This window comes from Seriola aureovittata, chromosome 13, assembly GCF_021018895.1.
Source record: "Seriola aureovittata isolate HTS-2021-v1 ecotype China chromosome 13, ASM2101889v1, whole genome shotgun sequence".
NCBI classification, from domain to species: domain Eukaryota; kingdom Metazoa; phylum Chordata; class Actinopteri; order Carangiformes; family Carangidae; genus Seriola; species Seriola aureovittata.
The window spans coordinates 24579256-24601609 of record NC_079376.1 but is presented as its reverse complement, the minus strand read 5'-3'; the positions used below and the strand labels follow the sequence as shown (position 1 = coordinate 24601609).

Here is a 22354-nt window from a genome sequence, read left to right as displayed (position 1 = left end):
ACGTATTTGCCAAACTTAGTCACAGAATACCATAAAGGCTGAGCAGAGTTTTAGTGCGTGATAAACAATAAAACCCATTAATGAATTCGTCAATGTGGACTTCAGGATGACATTTCATTGACTTCTTTGGATCTGAATACTCACGTGGGCTGTGTGTGTAAAGACTCGCTGCTTTGCACATGATGCCTCGTCTCCAAGAATAGAAGTCTACTGGAGAATGTGGGCGTCGATCCCACTACCTCTCGCATGCTAAGCAAGCGCTCTACCATTTGAGCTAATTCCCCTGTGAAGTAGCTCCTTAGTTTTACCAATTTCTTTCCAAGTACATGTCACAGCAGATAAATGGGGAGAACATTTGGGATAGAATCTACTATTGTTGACATGGAAACATTGTGGACTAAAGAAAACTCTATCCCGACGAGGATGGGATTCGAACCCATGCGTGCAGAGCACAATGGATTAGCAGTCCATCGCCTTAACCACTCGGCCACCTCGTCCTCTGGCAAACAAGCTTCAAAAGAAAACGCCGGTCCGGGTCATGAACTCAGGGGCGTGTCCAGGTAAACGCCTCAGGTTTTAACGTAGGTGGGGGGACATTTGAGAGCTTAATTTAGCCCTTATGCCTATTAAATTTAGTCTGTCAGACTACAAGGCTTGTAGTGTTATTATGCTGCCCTCATCAATTACAGGAGAATCACAACTTCAGCACCTGTGACTACAAATTGAAAAGACCAAGTTTGGTCTCAGACACCACCTATGTTAAAATAGAGAAACCATCCCTGAACAGGGGAGGAGGTCTCAGACACCACCTCTCTCCAATTTACAATGCTGCCCTTTCATCCCTTCCCAGGAGACTCAACAATCTGGTCCAAATCCTTTGGACCAGAATACTCACTTATTTGTCCACTGGGCTGGTGTGTAAAGACTCACTGCTTTGCACATGATGCCTCTTCTTCTTCCAGTTTACTGGAGAATGTGGGCATCGATCCCACTACCTCTCGCATGCTAAGGAAGCGCTCTACCATTTGAGCCCCTGTGAAGTAACGGAGCTCCTTAGTTTCCCCAATTGGACAGACAAAGTCCAGAGTCCAGGGGATTTCCATATCCCCTCTGACATAGCAGCACTGCAGAAAGCTGATTCAACACTGAAGCCCTGGTTTGATAGGGTCTTTGAGGTTGAAGGTGTGAGTCAGGGCAAGGTAAACTGCTTAGCTGACGCTGGCTATGTCATTAAAAATGGATTTTTCTTTGCCAGCATCAGGGCAAGGTTGATGCCTTAACTTTACCAAACAGCCTCACACAGAAAGTCATGGAGCTAGGTCACTCTATCCCATTTCCAGGCCACCTAGCATTCCAAACAACACAGCAGGATTGGCAGTAGGTTTGTCTGACCAGTCATGTACATCAGTGTCAAGAACCTTTGTGCTTCATGTGAGACATGCCAGCTAACATCACCAATGGTAGTAGCACGTGCCCAGCTTCAGCCATTACTTGTCATAGACACACCATTTGAAAGAATAGGCATGGATGTAGTGGGGCCCCTTGAGATGATTGGATGTGACAGTCGGTACATATTGGTAACATGTGACTACGCCACTTGTTACACAGAATCCTTTCCCCTCAGATCTGTTAAGGCCAGGCAAGTTGCTAACTTTACGTTGCTAGTACAGACAATAAAAGGCCTTGCAACGACCTGGAAAGAAAAACCTCCCAATACCTGGAGTTCAAATTCCTCTTGGCTGAGGAACTGATATCCCAGGCACAGGCATGTCAACCAGATGAAACTGACTCAAGTGACGAAGAATTCTCTCCAGAAATCAAGATCCCTGCTTCATGGTCTCCTCATTGGTCGCCTCAGCCACTCGAGCCTGCTAACAATGCAGCAAGTCATCAGATCATTTATGGGACAGAATGCTGTTCTGAGATCAGATATAAGGAGAGAAATCACTTCACTTCAGTTTCGTTTTAACTGATGTCTCTTTTTAGCTTTAACTGGTTAAACACTTTTGGCCTTGCTAGCCCTGATGTCATGCCACATGTCCAGAGGTCAAGTGGAAATTTACCTAGCATCACTTTGTACATAAAAATATTCTAGTGTTGTTGTCTGCAATAGTCAATGATATCCAGCCCACCAATTTATAGAGTGCAATGGTGAGCGAGAGACTTTGCATTAGTGATAAAACCTATTGATGCATGGTACACTGAGTCAAGGCTCCATAACACAGAAGATGCTGCATGAATATAAAATACATCCCTATTATCAATGAAAAGCAGAAAGGTCGTTTTTTTCTTAAGAAAGTAGTTCATAAGGGAAACAAGATTCAGCTCTAAAATAAAAGCCATAGAAATTACAAACACTCTGTGACACTGTGAAAAACAGGCACTACTGGCCCAACTGTGATTTGCCTTTGATCAGTGTTTCATTCTGCACTTCAGGACGAGTAAAGTTGTTTATTCAAACAGGAGGTGAATGTTGAAGTCATTCTATTTGCATCTCAGCAACGATTTTTTTGAGCCATTGAGATTTAGGTCTCATTTACAAGACCTGAATACGAATACAACAAAAAAAATGAACTACAGACATTCAAAATTTCAGTGATATAAATATACATTCAAATATGTATTCATGTAATCAACAACAAGTGTATGTTTATTATTACCAATATATCAAATAAACAACCAGGTAGACAATAAGAGGACAAATGATGATGAATTAAGTGCACTCTGTAATATTAGTTAAAAATAAAGATTATGTAAAACGGTTACACCCCAAGTCAGTCACAGACTTTGAACCACATTTTTGAATATAGTATCAGTGTGACAAGTTTCACGCTGCTCTCTAAATTATTCCAGATGGATGGGGCTGAACAGCATGTGTGTTTAAAGTTTCCCTTGTCATTCTCATGTCCTGTTGAGCGTCAGCTTTCTCCCGCTTCCTCCTGCTGTTTCTCTGGTGCAGGTGATAGTTTTGCTGTTATGGGCTGATGATGACCGATAGTTTTATCAATTGCTTTGTTCCAGTTTTCCAGTTTTTTAAGTCCAACAGACACAAAAACAGCATTTGTTTGCTTTGCAATGTGTGACCCTTGACCCTTATGAACTTTGGCACAGTAATGAAGTCAGGGGTTCTCCTGGAACCACCTCTCCTGAAATTCTTGAATGATGAAAGTTAGAGTGGTATATCCTAACATTTGGTCGTCTGGGCTTTTCTCCAAGTTAGTCTGCTGTCACTTCCTCACTCTTGCTGCTAAACCACCAACTGTCTCAGTTACCTTAAAAACCAAATATAAACAGTTCAGTTATTTTAGATAACAATTACACAGCCACAGCCCTGACTGTTTTCTGATCTATGTATTAATGGCCACATAGCTTCTGTATTTGCTTCTGTAAGTTACTGCTGATGTAAACTGAATAAATCATGTTGTGACTCCTGCAAATTAAATCCTTTTACTTACAGCTAGAAGACAAGTTCACACTGACTGTTCCTGTTTGATAAATACTCATGTCACGGATGACAGACAACACAACAGAAGGCCTCTTCAAGGCCTCTAAGGGGTGTGCTAACCTTGACCTTCGATCCAAGAGGCCAGACTTACGACCTGACCTTTGAGCTTTGAACGAGATAGTATGAGATATAGTAATGATACATTTGCCCTTAGTTTTTGTAATATTGTAAAAGAGCAACAGAAAACAAAGCTTACATACATGCTTATACACAAATGCGCAAAGGGTGTTCGACTTAGTGCATCCCCTAGAGGCCTGGAGAAGGGCTTTTTCTCTGTTGCATTTGTTTTGGCGGTTCGTGTGTTTTGGTTTTATTATGGTTTCTGTATTTGCAGCACATTTCTGTTCTTGTATTTCTTTTGTATTTTCGTATGTGTTTTTGAATCTGCATCGTTTTGGAATTTGCAGCGTGTTTGGCCTTGTCGACCACCATAGATCGCGCCTCAATCTGCTCTGCACACCCTGGGACCAAGCACTTGTGCCATTCTTCCCCTGTTTTTGGTTGGTCCTTTTTTTTTAGGAAGGAAGAAGATGCTTGCTTTGTTTGTTTAAAAGTCTGGCGCCACCTGCTGCCCTTTGTTCCTGGCCTCCTCTGTGTTCTCTGTCTGTTGTTTGGTTATTGAGCTGAGAATTTATTATCTTTAAGTTAAATTTCTGGTAATCTGAAATATAAAAGGCTTTGCTTGCCAGATCAATTTGCATATGTTGCTTACTTTACCCCTAGTTACCTGCAGGGTTGAAACACTTGTCTGCACAACATGTGGACATGTTAGAAATATTGCAAAGCAGAAAAGAGTGAAGTGGAAAAGATGAAGCCCTGCTGGTGACCTGCAAAAAGCTGCAAATTAAGGGTCTGACAGTGTTCAACCTCATTCTCCAGGCTGGAAACTTTTTTCTTTCAGTCTCTTAATTATTATTTGTTCCTCAGATATTTCTTCCTCACAGTCATCCTGCAGCCGTTTTTGTCTGGAAAAAAAGAGAAAATTCTATTTTAAGTAACCACTTTAAATGTAAGTCAAAAGATGCTGTTCACTGCTAAAAAAAACTGTACTGTATTTTCTCCCACCATTCCTATTACTCAGCAGCTTCATACACACATATACACATACTGCTGGATACAGTGAGAGTATGATGTATACTAGCACCAGTACTGACCTTACTGAGCAGATGTGGATCCGTCAGCCGTGCAGGACTGACCCACTTCTCTGTTCTGCTTCATTTATTTGCTGTGAGCTCACGCAAGCATTTCCTGGTTCTGTGAGATCTCCAGCTCTGACTGACCTGCAGACTCTCATTTTTGACTGTGCAGAAGTTCATGATTGGCCGATCATCTAATGACTCTTAATATTTCCATTTATAATAATATCAATATTTATTACCCACATCAGAATGTGACATTTTTAGGGGCTGCGTGTACTTAACAGTGGATGCATTTTAATGAATTGGAAACTAAATTCAGATGTTTTCAGCTCCTTCTGTACAAGATGTTGTTTTGAGAAGTTAACTTTTAGCAACTGAAGTTAAAATGCATGAACCTCTGAGGCTGAAAAATGAAGCCAACACTGAAGAAGCCAAACCTGCAGTTCCTCTAACGACCACTAGAGTCTGGCTCCAACAGTGAGTCAGTCTCCATAGACTCCCATGTTAAAATGTCCAACTTTACAGCAGATATAAACATGTTTACAGCCTGGTACAGAAACTGTTTTGGTCTCTAGAGCTAATTTCCTCCTTCATGACACCTGTTTATATAACTCACCTGTTTACATTTTATAAAGGCTTAAAGTTCTGTATGATTGAGCGCGTGCCTCTTTGAGTGACAGGTGGGTGATCTTATGGTTGTTACAAACCAGCATGAACTGAAGTCCCTCCTCTTTGCCCATTTTTGGATTAGCTGGGAGTTAGGGGCGGAGTCACACACTGCCGAGATTGCGACGGTGAAGCAGCTCACTCTGAGCTTCAAAACCGCTCTTCGGAAACCTGTGGGTGACGTCACAGAGGCTACGTCCAGTCCATAGTAAAGAACGCCAAGGACGAGCTACATTACAGCAGGCTGTTTGGCAGGTCTGCCTCTGCACTGGCACCAGTGACCCTACAGCAGGAAATACAAAATACAGAAGATCACCTTTTTGGGGGCTTTCTCCACAGAGCTTCTTCTTTCTCAACCTTTTCAAGCTGTGACTCCCTCAAAAATTTAAGTTGGAGTTCTTGACCCCTCTCTCTTGACTCACAACACAGTGCAGTGACCCGCTTCACTTTGACGCCGTGCCCTGTTGGCTCTGCACACATCACAGGTTTCATAGCAGTCGAGGACTGAGTGACCCTCCGATTATTCCAGGGGTTACTTCCACACAAGGCAGTCACCACAGACGTACACAAACCTTTCATTACTGACCCAGTGATGCTTGTTGGAGGCCAAATCTTGTTGGCTCGCCTTCACATATCTCTTCTTGGTCTGCATCTTGAGCTGGCAGACTTTTTCTTACGCCTCCGTGCCAGCAGCAGCCTGGCTATCATGATTTTATTCCAACAGAAATTTGTATGTGACAGTGAAATCGCTTGAAAAGTCAGTTGGTGTAAAGCTGGCATAAGTCGTCCCTCAAGTCTCCCACAGCGTTCCCTGCGTTTGGGTTCCTCTGATTTTCCCTTTGCAGAGACGGATCTTTTTGAATTGAGATAGCAGGAAGAGGTGTAGTCAGTTGACCTTTCACCTCCTTTTCTCTTTTTGTCTCAATGTAGCCACACTATGCACATGCCAGTTACATGACTGACATCCAAACACAATGCAAGCCAGATGTGATGCAATGGATACAATTTCAATGTGTCCTGCATCTGTTTACACCCGTGGTACCAAGGGGTTTTTCTAATCCACATCATATATCCAGATATAGACCACATGTTAATACCAGGTTCATACTTCTCCAATATGGCTGTATAAAATGCCTCTTCTCCATTTTAACCGTGGTGTTCCTCAAGTTTTTGAATGTTGGTTATGTTTTATTTTTGTGTAACTTACTTCTGTTTTATGTTTGTTTTTCTTTTGTTTTTAATTGCTGTTTTTAATTTCCTTTTTTTCTGTAAACCACTTTGTAATTTTGCAAAGAAAAGTGCTATATAAATAAAGTTTATTATTTATATTGTTATTATTATAAATCAGACCACAGATCCCCAGCAGATTGTTATGGCAGCCAGGCAAGCAGTTGTTGAAATATCTTGTTCTGGACCAAACACACAGCAGACATCACCAAACATTGACATCACTATCCTGAGGGCAGTATTGAAATAAAAGACAGAAATGAAGTATTCTCTCTCACAGGCTGCTGGGAAAAGACATAGATACATCAATTTGAGGTGAAAAAATGGGAATGGAGCCAGAGGGAGGGACAGAAGAAGACAAATGAGAGGTACAGTATATAAAGCCTCGCTGCACTGCATCATACAGGGAGCATCTGTGTCACCAGCTCACAGCTGAAACCCCCGTGATTCACTTCCTACTTTGGAAATAGGCCATCACTCTCCAGGCGACACTCTTTCATCTCCAAAGACAACATATCACTCAACTGCATTTTGTTTGGAGATTATGGGACCAATTACTAGAATGCAATGACTCATTAGGGTCAGTTATGGAGACTTAAATATAAATGTATATATTTCTTATAAACCCTGCAGACATAACCCGGTAGAATGCACAAACAGCAACAAGAGACCACTTTTACTTTTTAAAATGCTAAAGAGTTCAGTATCACACTTTCCGTGTACTTTGTCAGCAGGAGTCATGTAAGAATAAACTCTCTCTGTTGCAGCTGATAAAACAGCTGTATGCTGACGTGCCCCAAATGGCAGGAAGAGGAACATGTTTGAATCTGTCAGACTTCAGTACTCTTACTGTAAATCCTATGAGCTGCTGTCAGTTTACTGACACTGTGTGTTAATCTGGTGCAGGATGTTTTTTTTTTTTTACAAAAAAGTATTCAAAGGGACACAGGAGGAAAAATAATATTTTCAACAAAAAATGGAAACATCTCTCTCAGTTTTTTTTCTTCTAATAAGGAGACTGGGGATGGTTGTAACATTTTTGACTGTATCGTGGACTACTTTTAAGCCAGTGTGTTCAAAGTATAACACAAAGTAGTGACACGCGTCTGCTATGAAATGGTGTAGGTGTTTTCTCCGCAACACAAACAGAAAATGCATGGTTTAGTCGTTTACACAAGGGGCTCTATTTTAACGATCCAAAGTGCCTGTCTCTTTTGTGGTTCAGAGGGTTGTACTTAATCTCTTAATTATTCATGAGAGTGTTTTGGACAAAACATCCAATAAACCAATCAAAGTGCATCCCCCGTTCCTTTTAAAAGCCAGGCGTGCTTCCACCTTGGTGGATTGCTATTATAACAGCACAGTGTCACACAGAGTTAGATTCTATTTGTGGAGAGTTGATCACATATTGTGACGGACCAGTGAGTCCAGCCCTGATACACACAAGCAGCAGATCTTTACACACCGAGGGGAAAGGAACGGCTGAGAGAATCAATGCGCTGCGCACAGCTCTACAAAGAAGCTACGGCATAAATCACGTTAGACGTTTTATGTTTATTATGAGAGGTGTAAATACATTTTTGATTCAAAAAATTGGACAAATTTGGTCTAGGTTATGAATGTGTGAACTGTGGCTCACTCTGCTTGTGTGTCACAGGCAGAGTGTATGAGCTCTGTGTGCCAGTGTATGTTGAAACATGTTACTCTCTTGATAATGCTCCTTAAAATAACAGTGAAATACTGACTTCAGACCAGGTTTTTGTTGGTCAATAGAGCAAACGAGAGTTACGAATGTAACTATGGTTCTATGAATCCTGGATGACCACCAGAGGCGCTGCTTTAAGCACCGAATCTTCCGTCTCGCATATGTGCAGGTCGAGAATTTAATATCAACAAAGTCACCTGTGACCCCAGATGACCCGAGAGAGGGTATATCTTCCGGTGTCATCAGGGAATTCGTAACTCTCGTTCTATTTCATCCTTCCTGACCACCAGAGGTGCTGCTTTAAGCACTGGATGACTAGTACCAACAATGTCACGAGGAATCCCAAGTACATACCTTACAGCGTAGACGCAGAGGAACTCGGCAGAAGTACCACACCCAGAGGATGTAGGGTGGCAACATTCACCTGGTGCAACCTAGAGAATGTGCTTTTTGAAGCCCATGAGGCAGCAGCACATATGGCCTCTGGGGGCAATCCCCTCAGGTCTGCCTATGTTGAGACATTCCTGGTAGAGTGACACTTGACTGCAGATGGCATAGGACGATTATTCACCTTATATGCATGAATGATCACATCCACAATCCAATGGGACAGGCGCTGCTTGGAAAGAGCACAACCCTGTCTGGGACCATCATAACAAACAAAGAGCTGCTTGGACTGCCGTACACTTGCAGTAGCGCCAACATAGGCTCTAAGGGCCCTTACAGTACATAGCAACCTCCACTTCTCCCCTCTCCCTGATGGGGGATCAAACTGTGCTAACTGAATAGGCTGGTTGAGGTGTAAGTATGACTTCACCTTAGGGAGAAATGCCGTATTCAGCCACAAAGTGACACCTGAGCCATCTGGGTTCCACCTCAGACACGATACATTCACTGACAGAGCGGGCAGGCAGTGACGCACTTGGCTGAGGAAATGGCAAGGAGGAACACAATCTTAACAGACACCCACTTCAGCTCCGCCCATGTCCAGGGCTCAAAAGGACTGGGATAGGAGATCCCTCCTGTCGGGGAGCCGCCACAGCGAGCTGCAGCAGAGCCTGCACAGCAGGGGGAACCACGTCCTCTCTGGCCAGAGGGAGGAGGCACTGCATAGACACTTTCAACCTCCTGTATTTGTGCCACTTGGAGTCCAAGTGGAAGCTGTTCAGCCATCTTTGCAGAGGTCGAAGAGACAATAAGCCCAAGGGAACAACGGTCGAGGCCGCTGTCAGTTTTCCCAAGAGCCGCAGAATTTCGCCCACACACTGAGGGGATGGACAGGCCCTCATAGTGATGGTGTTCAAAGCCACTCTATGAAAATTGTGCTCTGAGAGGGAGTCAGCAAGTTCTTTTCGAAATTGACCGTGAGACCCAGCTTAAAAGAAGCAACATATGTGCAGTGGTGCAGAGTCTGGGGGAGAGCATTCCAGAAGTTAGGGCCAACTGTACTAAAGGCTCAATCACCCATGGTGCGCAGTCTGGAGTGGGGAATGTGGAGTAATTGGGCATCAGAGGAACGTAGGGACCTTGAGGGTTTGTACGGATGGAGAAGACTGGTTAGGTATTGAGGTGCAAAACATGGAGACATTTATAGACAAGTAGGAGTACTTTAAAGTGAATGTGGTATTTGACTGGGAGCCAGAGTACTTGCTGAAGTGTGATGTGCTCCCAGGACTGATGACATAAGGTGATATAAGGATTGTGAGAGAACTTGATATTGAAAGTTTTTTTTATTGAACACTTGAATGGTTTTTTAATAATTTAACAGGAGTGGCCTATTGAGCAGCTGGAGGAGTGGTCTGGTGGGCAGCAATTGACAGGTGTGAGCTGTGGTTATCCAGTACCACCTTTTCTCAGGGCTGACCTTGGTGTGGTTTACAAAATGCTTAAGAAAGTTGCTCTTCTTTATCACTTGGTCAACTTTTCTGAGAAACACTGCTGCATTGCTTTTGTTAAAACTGGCGGTCCGTACCAGGCTTTTGGCATCAGCACTCCTAATGGACAGAGTTGGGTTTCCTTCCATGTAGGCTGAAAACCAGTCTCCTCCAGCCTTTGAGGATTCGTCCAATCAGCAGATACGCAAGATCTCTCAGCTGTAAGTTTAATCACATGCAAAATGTTCAATATTTTCCCATCCAATGTGTTTTGCATTGCCACCAATGCTGACTTTCCCCAGACTTATCCTTAACCAATTCCTATCTGCTTACTTCACGTGGACAAACTCCATAATATGCATCAGCAGCTTTCATCAGGTATTTGTCAGTTCTTTCTCTTGCTCATCAGTGAAGACCTTTTGTCCACTATGGCTAAGCCTACACGTGGAAGTCTGCTCTCTCCTAACATCTTCCTCTCTTTACAGAATCTGTACAGAGTGACAAGGTCTTGGTTCACTTCCAAACAGACTCTGGTGTTGTGAAGGTATTTTTCCATTATTATTAAGTCTCTGTGTTTCTCCACAGATCACACACAGGTTTCTGACTGTAAGTAATGGTTCACTGTTTATTTCTAGCAGAGCTGATAGTGTCAAGCTGTCCAATACCCACTGGCAGTTACCATAGCAACCAAGGTTGAGCAGATACCCTCTGGGACAGGACAAGACAGGGTCTCTGGTGAATAGTCATCACATCCCATAACCATTCACACGCCTCTGGGTCATGATTTACACACATTTTCTCTAAGTATGACAGAAGCATTGGGATGTACAACTTGAGTGAGGTAAAACGTGTGTTAATGTCTGGGATTAGATAAGCAATTGTTGAGATATCTTGATCTGGATTGAGTGTCAGGGAGATGGACAGACCAGCAAAGTGATCGACATGGAAGAACCCAAAGCCCAGTGTTTCTAGTAGATCACAGTGGAGGATGGACATGCAGCATATCTGATTAACCTGTGGGAAACCAGAGTTTCCTTCCCATGACGGTTAATGTTTGCTTTTTTTATATAGTATGCTAGGGGTATGGCTCTAGAGATAGCAATGTTGCTCGGTTGGTCCATCACTTTGGTCCAGGCTGAAATATTCCTACAACTATGCCATGACATTTGCATAGAAATTCATGCTCCCCAGAGGATAAATCCAATCAACTGGTGATCAAATGACTTTAGTACTACATTAAAGCATTGGTATTGTGAGCGTGTTAGTATGCTGACATTTAGTTCAAAGTATCGCTAATGTTGGTAGAAAGTACGGTAAAAAATTGCCAAACAGCAACAGTAAAAGACCATAAAATCTAAAATAGTATATCACTGTAGTAGATACATTAAATTACCCAAAACCAAGAGTGCATCACGTTAATCTTTACTGTCATAATATGTAGAAATCACATTGTTTTACTGTGAATTACTTTTTACTGTGACATTGTTTGGGGAAAATTAATGGGAAAATTCCCTAATTTCAAAAGCATGCATTACTCGTTTCTCTGAAATTAACAGTATTATTCGGTTTATATTACATATTTTGCAGATTTGTTCATTCAAAATTACAGGCCAAAACCTTTCACCATTCAGCAAAAACATACTTTAATTTCTACAGAAACGATATATTAAAAATATGGTATATCTTTGTTAAATAATGTTGAGTTTATTTTAGTATAACCAAGGTAAAACATATAGCCTATGTTTGAATATACTCTCTTAATATAATGATAGAACAAATAAAGGACACTTTAAGAGAATACAAGGATGACCAAAAATCACAACAGTCAAAAGTCTTGTAGCTCCCCGACAAAATCAAAAATATGCAGTTTGAAATACATTTATTCATAATACTTTACCTTTTGCATAAAAAACTTCTAAAAGCATGTGTTTATATTTTATTTTTTGGCATACTATACAGCCTTTCAAACACTGCTGAATGTGGAATTGAGAAATATTTTTTCTCTTGCACCTGGTGAGTGAATGAAACCGTTGTCAAAGGAACCTTGTATGCATCGCTGGAGATAATTTAGGCTCACATTGCATCGGTGGCTTCCCTGAAAATTTCAGTCACTTACAACATTTCTGTAGGTACTGCCTGATAGCTCCACTGTACTGTAAACTGCAGTACATAAAACACGTTACAGTATACACTATTGACAAATTAACTGCAAACAAAAAGTACTACAGTGATTTATTTTCTTCCCTAAACTTTGAGTTGATAAATTATTCCTTGGCAGTCTTGCTATAAAACACTTTGTTTTAATACACTGAATAAACATGGTCTTTGAAATTGCAACTTAAAATTTTAAGAGGAATAATACAGCTTCAAAGTGTCTTTTTAAATCACGTCTCTGTTAAGCTTGTGAAAACCCTCAGGGCAAATAAACCAAAATTTCTATCATTTAAAAACAAAATCTATATCAAGTGTTGTAGTCTGCTTGAAAACATTTAACACTGAACGCAAATAAACAAGAGAAATATTGTCAAAAATAATCAAGTCGTTCTTTAACATAAGCTGTTGTACTGTATGTGTGTATTTATAAGGATTGTATGAGGCAACAGATTAAGGAGTGAATGAGTGGTTCAAGTGAACTGAAAAAAGAGTGTGGCTAAGACACTAACAGTGTGTGAGTGAGTGTGTGAACTGACTTATATAGAGTCTCACTCAAAGTCCTTAATTTCTTTAGTAGACTGGAGACACGAGGGTTGACCTTCCCCATTTTCCAAGACTTTGACCCATCCAGCCTTGTTGCTAAGGTTACCACCCAATCGTCCCATATTTGAAAATAAAATGCTGCATCCTCTATTAAATTAATATAATATAAAAGTGATTTAGCGTAAAGGAACAGTTCTCGGCTGTGAAGGCTATGGTTCCCAAAACAGCATACTGTAATGTTGTATACATTATCACCATATTATTTACAGTGAAGTTTTGGCAACTACAGCTGCCAGTATTTTATCGTGAATTACACTGTTTCTCTTTACAATGTGTAGAGTCTCACAGAGCTGTTAGCAAGGTAACCCAGTCCAGTGCAGACGCGTGCTTTAGTGAACTCAAGTGTTACCGTCAGTATCTTTCCTGTTTAACTTGCTCCTTTTAAAATACACATTTTAATTTATGCCTCTGGCTATAGCGAAGAATTTAAGAAAAATCGATTTTCTTATCTTCATTTGTGACTCATTGTTGTATCCAACCTAAGTGATAAGGTAGAATACACACAAATTGGCTCTACACATCTGTTATTACAACGGCTGAATGATCACTGCTTTGGAGTCGACGAATGCTACCCTACAGTCCAATTAGCTATGATATGATTGGTTTGCATTGTTTCCACTAACATTTTGCTACACGGAGGAAAAACCCGTTTGTCCATCAAACACTTTATAATTAGTGGGAAACTGAATTAAATGCCCACGCATTCCATCTTACCTGTGATGGTCCCTTACAGTTTCTCAGCATCATGGGAGAAAAGGCCACAATAAATGACTTATTGATTTCTGCAAAGCTAAAACATGAGGGCCGCGGGGAGCCTCAAGCCATACAAATGTAATTGGACCAGCAAGCAGCATTTATCTTGATTATGGAAAATTTGGTCCTATATGGATAAGGTAAGTATGGGCTATTTGTCAAAGTCATAGCTGGGGAGGACATGGAATCTGCTCCTATGGTAACTGCCATCAGATCTACTTCATTTTAAGAACTACTGCTTTTTTTTTTTAATCATAAAAAGGAATATTTGTTCACACTCCATCATTAAGTCACATGTCTCTTCATAATAAACACTTGACCTAATTATGTCTACAGTGGAAACATGTAAATATGCTTAGCCATGGAAAACAGTCCAGAGCTCATTGTCTTGGTTATAGAACAGGACTGACGTGTCAGATGGCTTTGGTTAACGAAGCTCAGCTCGTTCTTGCTTCCAAACCTCCAAAAGGATTATTGTCCCTGTGCTTCCTCTGAGCCTGTGAAAAGACACTGTTGGGGATTTGAGGATTTGCTAATAGCAGGGTCACATCCCACACAAACAATTAACCAGGGAAAGAGTAGGGGGAAAAAAAAAGAGTCAATAAAGGAAGTTACCACTGAGTTTGGAGAAATCCTGTTGCAGCCGGTTTCACAGTCAGAAAAGGGTTTAATGATGATTCTTTGAACAAAGGCAAATATAAAACACAATCAGAACAGAGGAATCCAGGCAGGAGGGAACAGTTTATAAAAGTGAAGCATGAAGAGGCTTTTTTGAAAACAGGAAAGGACTCTTTGAGACATTGCAGTCAGGATGTAGGGTGAACCACAGATCAAAGACTGCACTCCTTAATGTGAGGTCCCTCCTTGGGCCTCTTGTTCTCTTTATACATGTTACCCCAGGGGCATAATGTGAGCTTTCATTCCTATACACATGACACTTCATTGTATCGCTCTTTTAACTCCAATGAGTCTTATCAAGTTAATCTACTCAATCACTGCATCCTTGACCTAAAATGCTGGATGGCACTCATGAATATTGATCACACTGAAGTAATCATTTTTGGCCCTGACACAGTTAGAGCTTACACCTCAATATACCTGGGCTCTGTCCAAAAACATGGCAGACAGCTGTAAAAACCTTAGTGCTACCTTTTGATAACCACCTCAGCTTGAACTAACATGTCAACACAGTTGTCCAATCTTGTTTTTTTTGCAGCTCAGGAGACTCAGTCCAGTTTTATCCAGTAGAAATCTAGAGTCAGAGTCTACAGGAATCACAGCAGCAGCAGGACCTCACCTAAACAAAAAGCAGAGTGCACATCACTCCCATTTTAGCTTCTCTTCATTGGCGTCTGGTAAATTTTAGAATTGATTTTATCGATGATCGGATTTTATTGGATTTTATTCATCAATATCTAAATTCCATTTACTTAAACATGTCAAACACATCATTGGCGGTGGTGCTAGGTGATGCACCATCAAATAAGGATGTCACAATATCAGAATTTTGGTAGCTGGTACCAGTACCATTGAAATTCCATGATTCTTGTTATCAAATTTTGAACCACAGCAAAAAGCAGAAAACAAGGTAGAATCACATCTCTACTACACTATTACACCTACTGTACTGTAGAATAACAGTCCAGTGCCGTCACAGTATTTTGGCATTGACTTAGCACTGAAGTATCTCATGACATCCCTGCTGCCAAATCACATGACATGCACTGGCCCAAAAAGACTTTTGCCATTCCTAAATTACAAAAGGAATGTCTGTCACAAACCCCCTGAAATGACTCTTTGTGTGATTAGAATCAGATCCATTCAAAATCTAGACGATTCATTCATGTGTGCAGGGAGCTAACAGACATCAGCCAGCTCTGCCAGAGGACTCCAGTGCTCATTTTCTATGGGCCCCAATATGTGGAATCTCACATAACCATCCTTTGGAAACCTTCTTTATAGAGTATGCACCCGGTGATCAGTTTTTTTATTGAAATGAATAGGGCACCCTCTTAATGCCCTCACCGTCAACTTGCTTATTCGTGCAATTATCCAATCAGCCAATCGTGTGGTAACACTGCAATGCATAAAATCCTGCAAATACAGGTCAGTTCAAGTTCAGTTAATGTTAACATCAAACACCAGAAAAAATGTGATCTGTGTAATAAACACTTCTCAACTTGAGGCATTGGTGGAGCCTGACATCAGCCTCAAGACCCAAGACACCACATCCTCCAGCTCTGCCGTCAGTAATGATGTTGTTGTCGTACCCCTGCGCTCATTCCTCAGATTCCTCAGTGAAGGCACAGCTTCCCTGTCTCATTATCATTCAGCAACTCACTACATCTCTTGCTTTGAATGTTTTCCAATTAATAAACAGTGATTAGAAGAACAGACTCACAGTCTAACCTCATTTGAATAAAACACCTGTCAGTGGAAGATCAAATTAAAGGGGAATTCTGATGTCATTTCAACTCGCCATATGACCCATAAACGTGACCATTATGACCATAGGATTCATCCTAACTTTAAGCATAATGGCCAGGACCAGGTGCCTACTTACTAGCAGTGAAACGATTCTGAAACCGAGACTTACTTACCATCTGAAGTGCTTCTACTTTTGATAAACCTAACAGTCATTTATCAGTCTTGGAATGCTGTGCAGGTAAATGAAGCTGTGGTTACTTAGAACTTGTGAGAGTATGTAGGCTAAGGTTTCTGCCATCATTAACATCTTTGATTTTCTCTTTACTGTACCTCCAGACTCTACCTGGCTGCCACGTACTACAATGAAAATACTGACCGACCACAAGCCCAAACAAAAGAAAGTGAACCAATGTTCAAGGTCGACTTTCCAAAGGCCATGAAGGGAGAATGCAGAGCTACACCAGTTAAGACTGAGCCGACATTCTATAAGTGTTATATTATTTTATTTTTCAACCAAAAAATGTTTTGTACACATTGTATTAAGTATTGCACGTATAATATTATGACAGTTCCATCAACAACAAAATACAGTAAAGAAAATGTCAGGAGGTAGAAACAGACATTCAATCATTGTTTTGTATAAAAAAAAATATATATAAACAAAATCTTTTGTGTTTTATCAAACAGGGAATGTGGTGGACCTCATATTTGAAAAAGTCTTTTTTGACCTGGGACCATACACAGAAGCTGCTGTGGCCATCCCCATCCCAGAGGACCTCACTGCACAGTTCGAGCGGCCTGAGGAGGAGGAGGTCATATCCAGCTCTGGAGCAGTCTAAAACCCACGTACTGGCATGTGGTGTCAGGAAACTCGGCATGGATGCGTAGGACCACGCAGGCTGGAATGACGACCCGGATTCTGCGACCAAGGAAGCCCCAGCACCAGCTCACAAAGCTCCTATAGACTAGATACCTGTACTGACTAAAACAACTGGACAGGACATTTAGTCTTGCAAACATATATCTATGTTGTGTCTCACAATTTTTCATATGGATCCAGTGAATCCTACAGTTTTTTTAATATCACTGATTATAAGTGCCTCATTTGATGTAAATAAATGCTTGATCGTTTCTAAAGAAATGACTCCTCTGAATTCATATATTATATGCACACTATCTGCTGATAGAAGAACTTTACAAATCAAAGAGCAGCTAAACTAATTTATTTGAGGGTGTGTTACTCCATTTGTGGTCTGTTATTACCATTGTAAAATTATGTGAACTGAAGTAAAACAAGACTGCCTAACATCTTTTATTTAGATTGAAACTATGTTTTTACAAAGAAGCAAAACGTACTGGTGTATTCCTCTCAACCGTAAAGTACCATAGTCAGCGCGGTACATGTTGCAGGCAGAACACATTGAGGCAGAGCGGCTCCAACCCAGGACGGCCGACCATACATGGTAAATCTTCCTCGATCTCCCATAGCCGTCTGGTAACCTACAGTGAATTACAAATGGTAAATGCTATGGTTTATTATAAATGTAATCGAAACAAATTACTGATTAGTTTGTCTAATGAGAATGCTCCCTGTGGTATCTCCAAGCAGCAGATGTTCTCAGCTTCTGTGGGCATGGTTGCACAGTTTCCACAGGAGCACCTGTCCAAAATATAGAGAAAAATGGAAACATTCACCAAAATATAAAGCTTATGAAATTCAAACACTGACAGACAGTGGAGCTAAGGTGGGTAAGAAGTAAGCTTGGCTACATATCAAGCGCATATAACATAGGTAATTTATAACATGTCACTTATTACATATGCTGTGGAACAGTGTAGTGTAGAAAACTGCACAGGCTCATCTTTGACTAAAGATTACTGTTGCTGTCAGACATGTTTATGCTGATTTTCAGCTTTCATTGTAATACACAAAATAAATTTACGTCATGATGAGCATCTCTTTGCATTTAAAGCTACAGACACAGAAACAGCCTACTCTGAACAGGGCTGAAAAAGAGGGGTTTACAGCCATGCTGAAATATAGGATCGGAGTGGATTTTTTAGCAAGAAACTTCAAAGACATGTTTTGGGGACGTCTGAGACTTATTTAAACTTGTTGGAAAGGAGCATAATATGTCCCCTTTAATGCTTACTGCATTATTCTGTTGTGGTTCTACTGTGGAAACACGGTAAATTTGAAGTAAATTTAAACATAGATATGAGTTTCTACTTCAGTCTCTTGCTGGCTGTAGCAAATCACTGGTGCAGAAAATAATATAAAATAATATATTGCTGTTCATAGCTCTGTGGTGAAAAGTGACAGTGTCCGGTAGGCTGCATATTTTCTGTGCATCCACAGGCACATTTCTGCTACTTGGCAGCTTTTCTACTGTAAATGTGTTTTCTTATTTTGTTGGAACTCAGTGTGCTCCTGTGTGCAAAGAGCAGAAACTGATCCACTGTCAAGGTAAGGAGATAAAAGCAGCTAAGGAGAGAAAACAAATGCTGTGTGCAGACAAAGTACTGACAGCTGCTGATCCTGAGAACAAACAAAGACAGGATGTACATCTACACTTTCTCAAACATGACACCTTATTAAAAACGAGTTGAATAAAACACCGGAAATTAAGTGGCACACTCTTAGAAATAAGGGTTCCAACAGGGTTCTTCTTTAAGGGCTGAGGTTCTACCCTGAAATTATTTTTTTTTGAAGAGAGGGTTCTTCGGTGACTGTTGAAAGCATCCTCATCCTCAAATATTCAAATGTTTACCCATGTTTGAAATGGTATTTTTATATGACGGTATATCTTGACTCATCCTCTTAACCAATTCATTTTACTTGTGTTCTGCTTTAGTTGATATCTTTCCTTTTTTTTGCTCTCTGGGAGGAAGATCATGTCTTGAACCCTCATTCATAATGTCAGTGTGATGGCCTTACCTACTGAGCCACCATGTTTGTTTGACCACTGTAACTACAACCTCTAGAGGGACAGAGGAGCTCATGAGCCAAAGAAGTTGACCTTCACAGGTGCTACAGTGTGGCGAGGTGCTAAAAGTTCAGTGTTTGTTGCGCAAGATGTCATGCATGATGACACTGCTCTTACAGTGTTGGTTTGGGCACCAGCGTTCAACAAAAAAAAATCTGAGTGGAAAACATCAGGACTGCACTTTATGTCAGAGAGACGGTTCTCCTGGCTTTGCCTCATCCATAGACCATAGGAAGACGTTTCAGTAGCATCTCTGCAGATCCTGGATCTACTGTTGTTGTTGTTCTTTCACAACTTTAAAGCCATGTTACTGAGCAGAAGAAAGCAGCAAAAGACACAGTTTGCTCAATGATGATGGATAACTGAGTTTGGAATTGGTGCTCGTGAGATGGAAAATGTGGCATCACAAGCATTGATCCTCATGGTTGTTGCAATCTTTGAGTCTTGGAAGATCCCAATTGCTTCCTTTCTTATCAACAGCATGACAGAAGCAGAGACAGAGCAAACGCCTTAAGGAGAGCATGGTCAGGCTTCATGCACAACGATCAGGGAGCTTGGTGCAAACCTGGAGATCATGGACATGAGATTTTAATCTCTCCATCCTGAGGCTCACACAAAAAAAGTCCATCAAGCTTCTGATCAATGTGTTCTCAACAGTTGAGGCTCTGATAACAGAAGATGGCCAAGAAGAAGGCCTGTGACTTGGTATCGAACTAAAGATGGCGCCCATTCAGTGGCGAAGATATTAGAGAATTATGGTTCATTTCACAGCCCAGCTCTTCTACAGCAGTGTGGGTGATGCTCTTGAGCAAGAACTAAGGTATCCTACAGTGTAGTTCCTGTGGGCAACTGAGGCAGCCTTTGACATCCTGAACAGCTGCAGCAACAGCTAAACACAAAGCACCCATCAAGTCAGCAACTACAACACCCTGCCAAGGTATTTCATAAGAAACAGACAGTCGCTTCCCTGTGAGAGAAAGGTACAACAGACTTTTGTATTCCACAAGGAGAAAGAAACAATCTGTGGTTTCATTGCGTGTTGCAGAAGTGGGATAGCATCTACAAATTCCTAATAGAGCAACCAGTCCCATGCCGATACTATCCGACTCAGTCAGGACTACTTGGGATCTCTTCTGCTCTGCAATCAGAGCATGTGGTGGTTACAATAATTACCCCAATGTAAGGCCGTTCTGAGGGGCAAACAAGATCTGCTTTGTATTCATTTACAAAAAAAAAAAAGGCTCCCAATGTTCACTTGAAAGAGCTAGCTCGTTCACGACTGACACATCACTAAAACACCCTTTTCGTATTTTCTGACTTTGATCATGGAAAATATCAAGTACCAAGCCTTACTCTCTTTGAACAACATTGTAGATGGTACTTGAAGCCTGCATGCAAGGTAAGTAGCTCTCGTTGTCTGCTATAAAGTTGTACATGTGTTGTCTGAAATTAATTCCAATGTCAGATGTAACTACCTTGGATTTAAGTAGTTGTTGTGCTTTTTAGTTTCTCGTATGTTTGTTCCATGTTATGTTCCCGCTCCTGGCCTGCGCCATGCTGTGATGACTGGGCTTCAACCATACTGAATGTTTTCCACCTGTGTTTTTAATCTGTCATCTCCCTCTAATGTAGGACACTTGAGAAAAGTTACAACTCCACAGTAAACAGTAGTTTGGCTTATTTGACGTTTCTCCAGTTAGGAGAGCCAGCAGGGAACACAGCACACTACTACTGCTGCCTCTCCCAACCGGCAGGGTGCTGATCTGAATCTACTGCAGGTAACACACTGACTATGCATGACTACCTCACACAAGCCCAAGTTAAATGACCCAAATTATCACCTAAAGATTTTTCCTGGTCATTACACAGGGTTCTTATCCATAGGTTCTGTCATTATAGTTACTGTTACAACTCTTACACATCTTTCATTTATTTCAAGTGTAATTAAGTGACACAGAACGACTTGTAGATTTATAACCTTTAATGTTGATGTTTTCACAGAGCTAAGATTTGACTTTGTTGCACTGTTGATTATGTAGTGGTCAAAATTGTTGTTATATAAAATGGATCAGACTAAAGACATTCTAGATTAAAAGCATATTCTTAACAGGTGTCATGTTTCCTGTTAACTGTAAATACAATGGGGATACAAACTTTTAACAGACGTACAAAATTTTGCTCAGAGTTTTGCAGAAAGTATAAAAAAGCTGATGTTATTTGCTTGTTTGATTGGACATTTTCTTTAAGACAAATGCGGAACATTCACTGAGAAAGTACACTGTCAGGGTTAATCTTTTAAAGACCCAAATGCAGACTCTTGGACAGGGTGGGTTCAGTTCAAGGATTTATTCAACACAAAGGAAAATCTCTGATGAATCGCAGATTTTTTTAAGTGAAACTGTTTTCTGGGTGTTTCTACAGGTTTTAATCCCCTGGTGTGTTTGTTATGGAGAGGAGGAAACCTCTGTGGATAATTCAGCTGCTGGTAAAAACCTGCTGAATGTCTGGTTCATAAGTTATCAGAGAAACAATCAAACAAAGGTTAGCATCAATCTCAGCTCCAACTCTTCCCTGAGTCTCTGTCCTCCGTACAGCGTCGCTCAAACACTGACTTTAAATGTCAAACTGCTTTATTCAGTCTTTTTAATGGTTAGAATCACCGTGTCTGTTTGATTTCCTGAACCACTGACACTGAAGGAATCCAAACCGGGAGGAGCTTACGCTAATGGTGATGAAGAAAACAACTCCCATGATCCCACACTATTTCATGATGTCACCCAACACCGTCTTTTGTTATTGTTTTTATTGAGACACTCCTAGAGGCAGAAGTTACAGACTGTGCATTTAAAACAGAAAAACTGATTATACTTCAGCTCCCCAACCTGTTTTTATCTGTCTCGTGATTTGCTTGTCCTTTCAATTGATGTTCAGGTTTGAATATGGAATCTTAAACTTTCAGTCAGTATTAAAGACTAAAGTTTTCTACTGCAGGCGTTTTCACTACATCCATGGTCAGCTTGATTCCAATGAATTCCATGATTTCAGAGGCACTAGTGTTGATACTGTATCCAGTGAGCTGACACAAATAAGAGTATGTCTAGTGAGTGTATGTAAGTGGAATGGAAAGCTTGCCTTGTGCTGTGAAGCAGCTCTTTATAGCAGTACTCAGTAGTTTTTTTACAACTATTGAAGAGGAAAAAAAAGAAATGTAAAACATTCCCACAAGCAACGATACAAACCAGGTATTTGTCATGTTACATAAACTCGTGTGTGCAATTTACTCCCTCATTTACTACCATATATCACCAAGCTAC

General features: G+C 40.9%; 1 non-coding gene across 1 annotated transcript; it reads right to left on the bottom strand.

The window, feature by feature from the left end:
* Nucleotides 1-415: 415 nt before the first annotated feature.
* trnas-gcu (transfer RNA serine (anticodon GCU)) lies at nucleotides 416-497 on the bottom strand. Its single transcript has one exon. It is a non-coding gene; the product is annotated as a tRNA-Ser (tRNA).
* Between the last annotated feature and the right edge of the window lie 21857 nt (nucleotides 498-22354).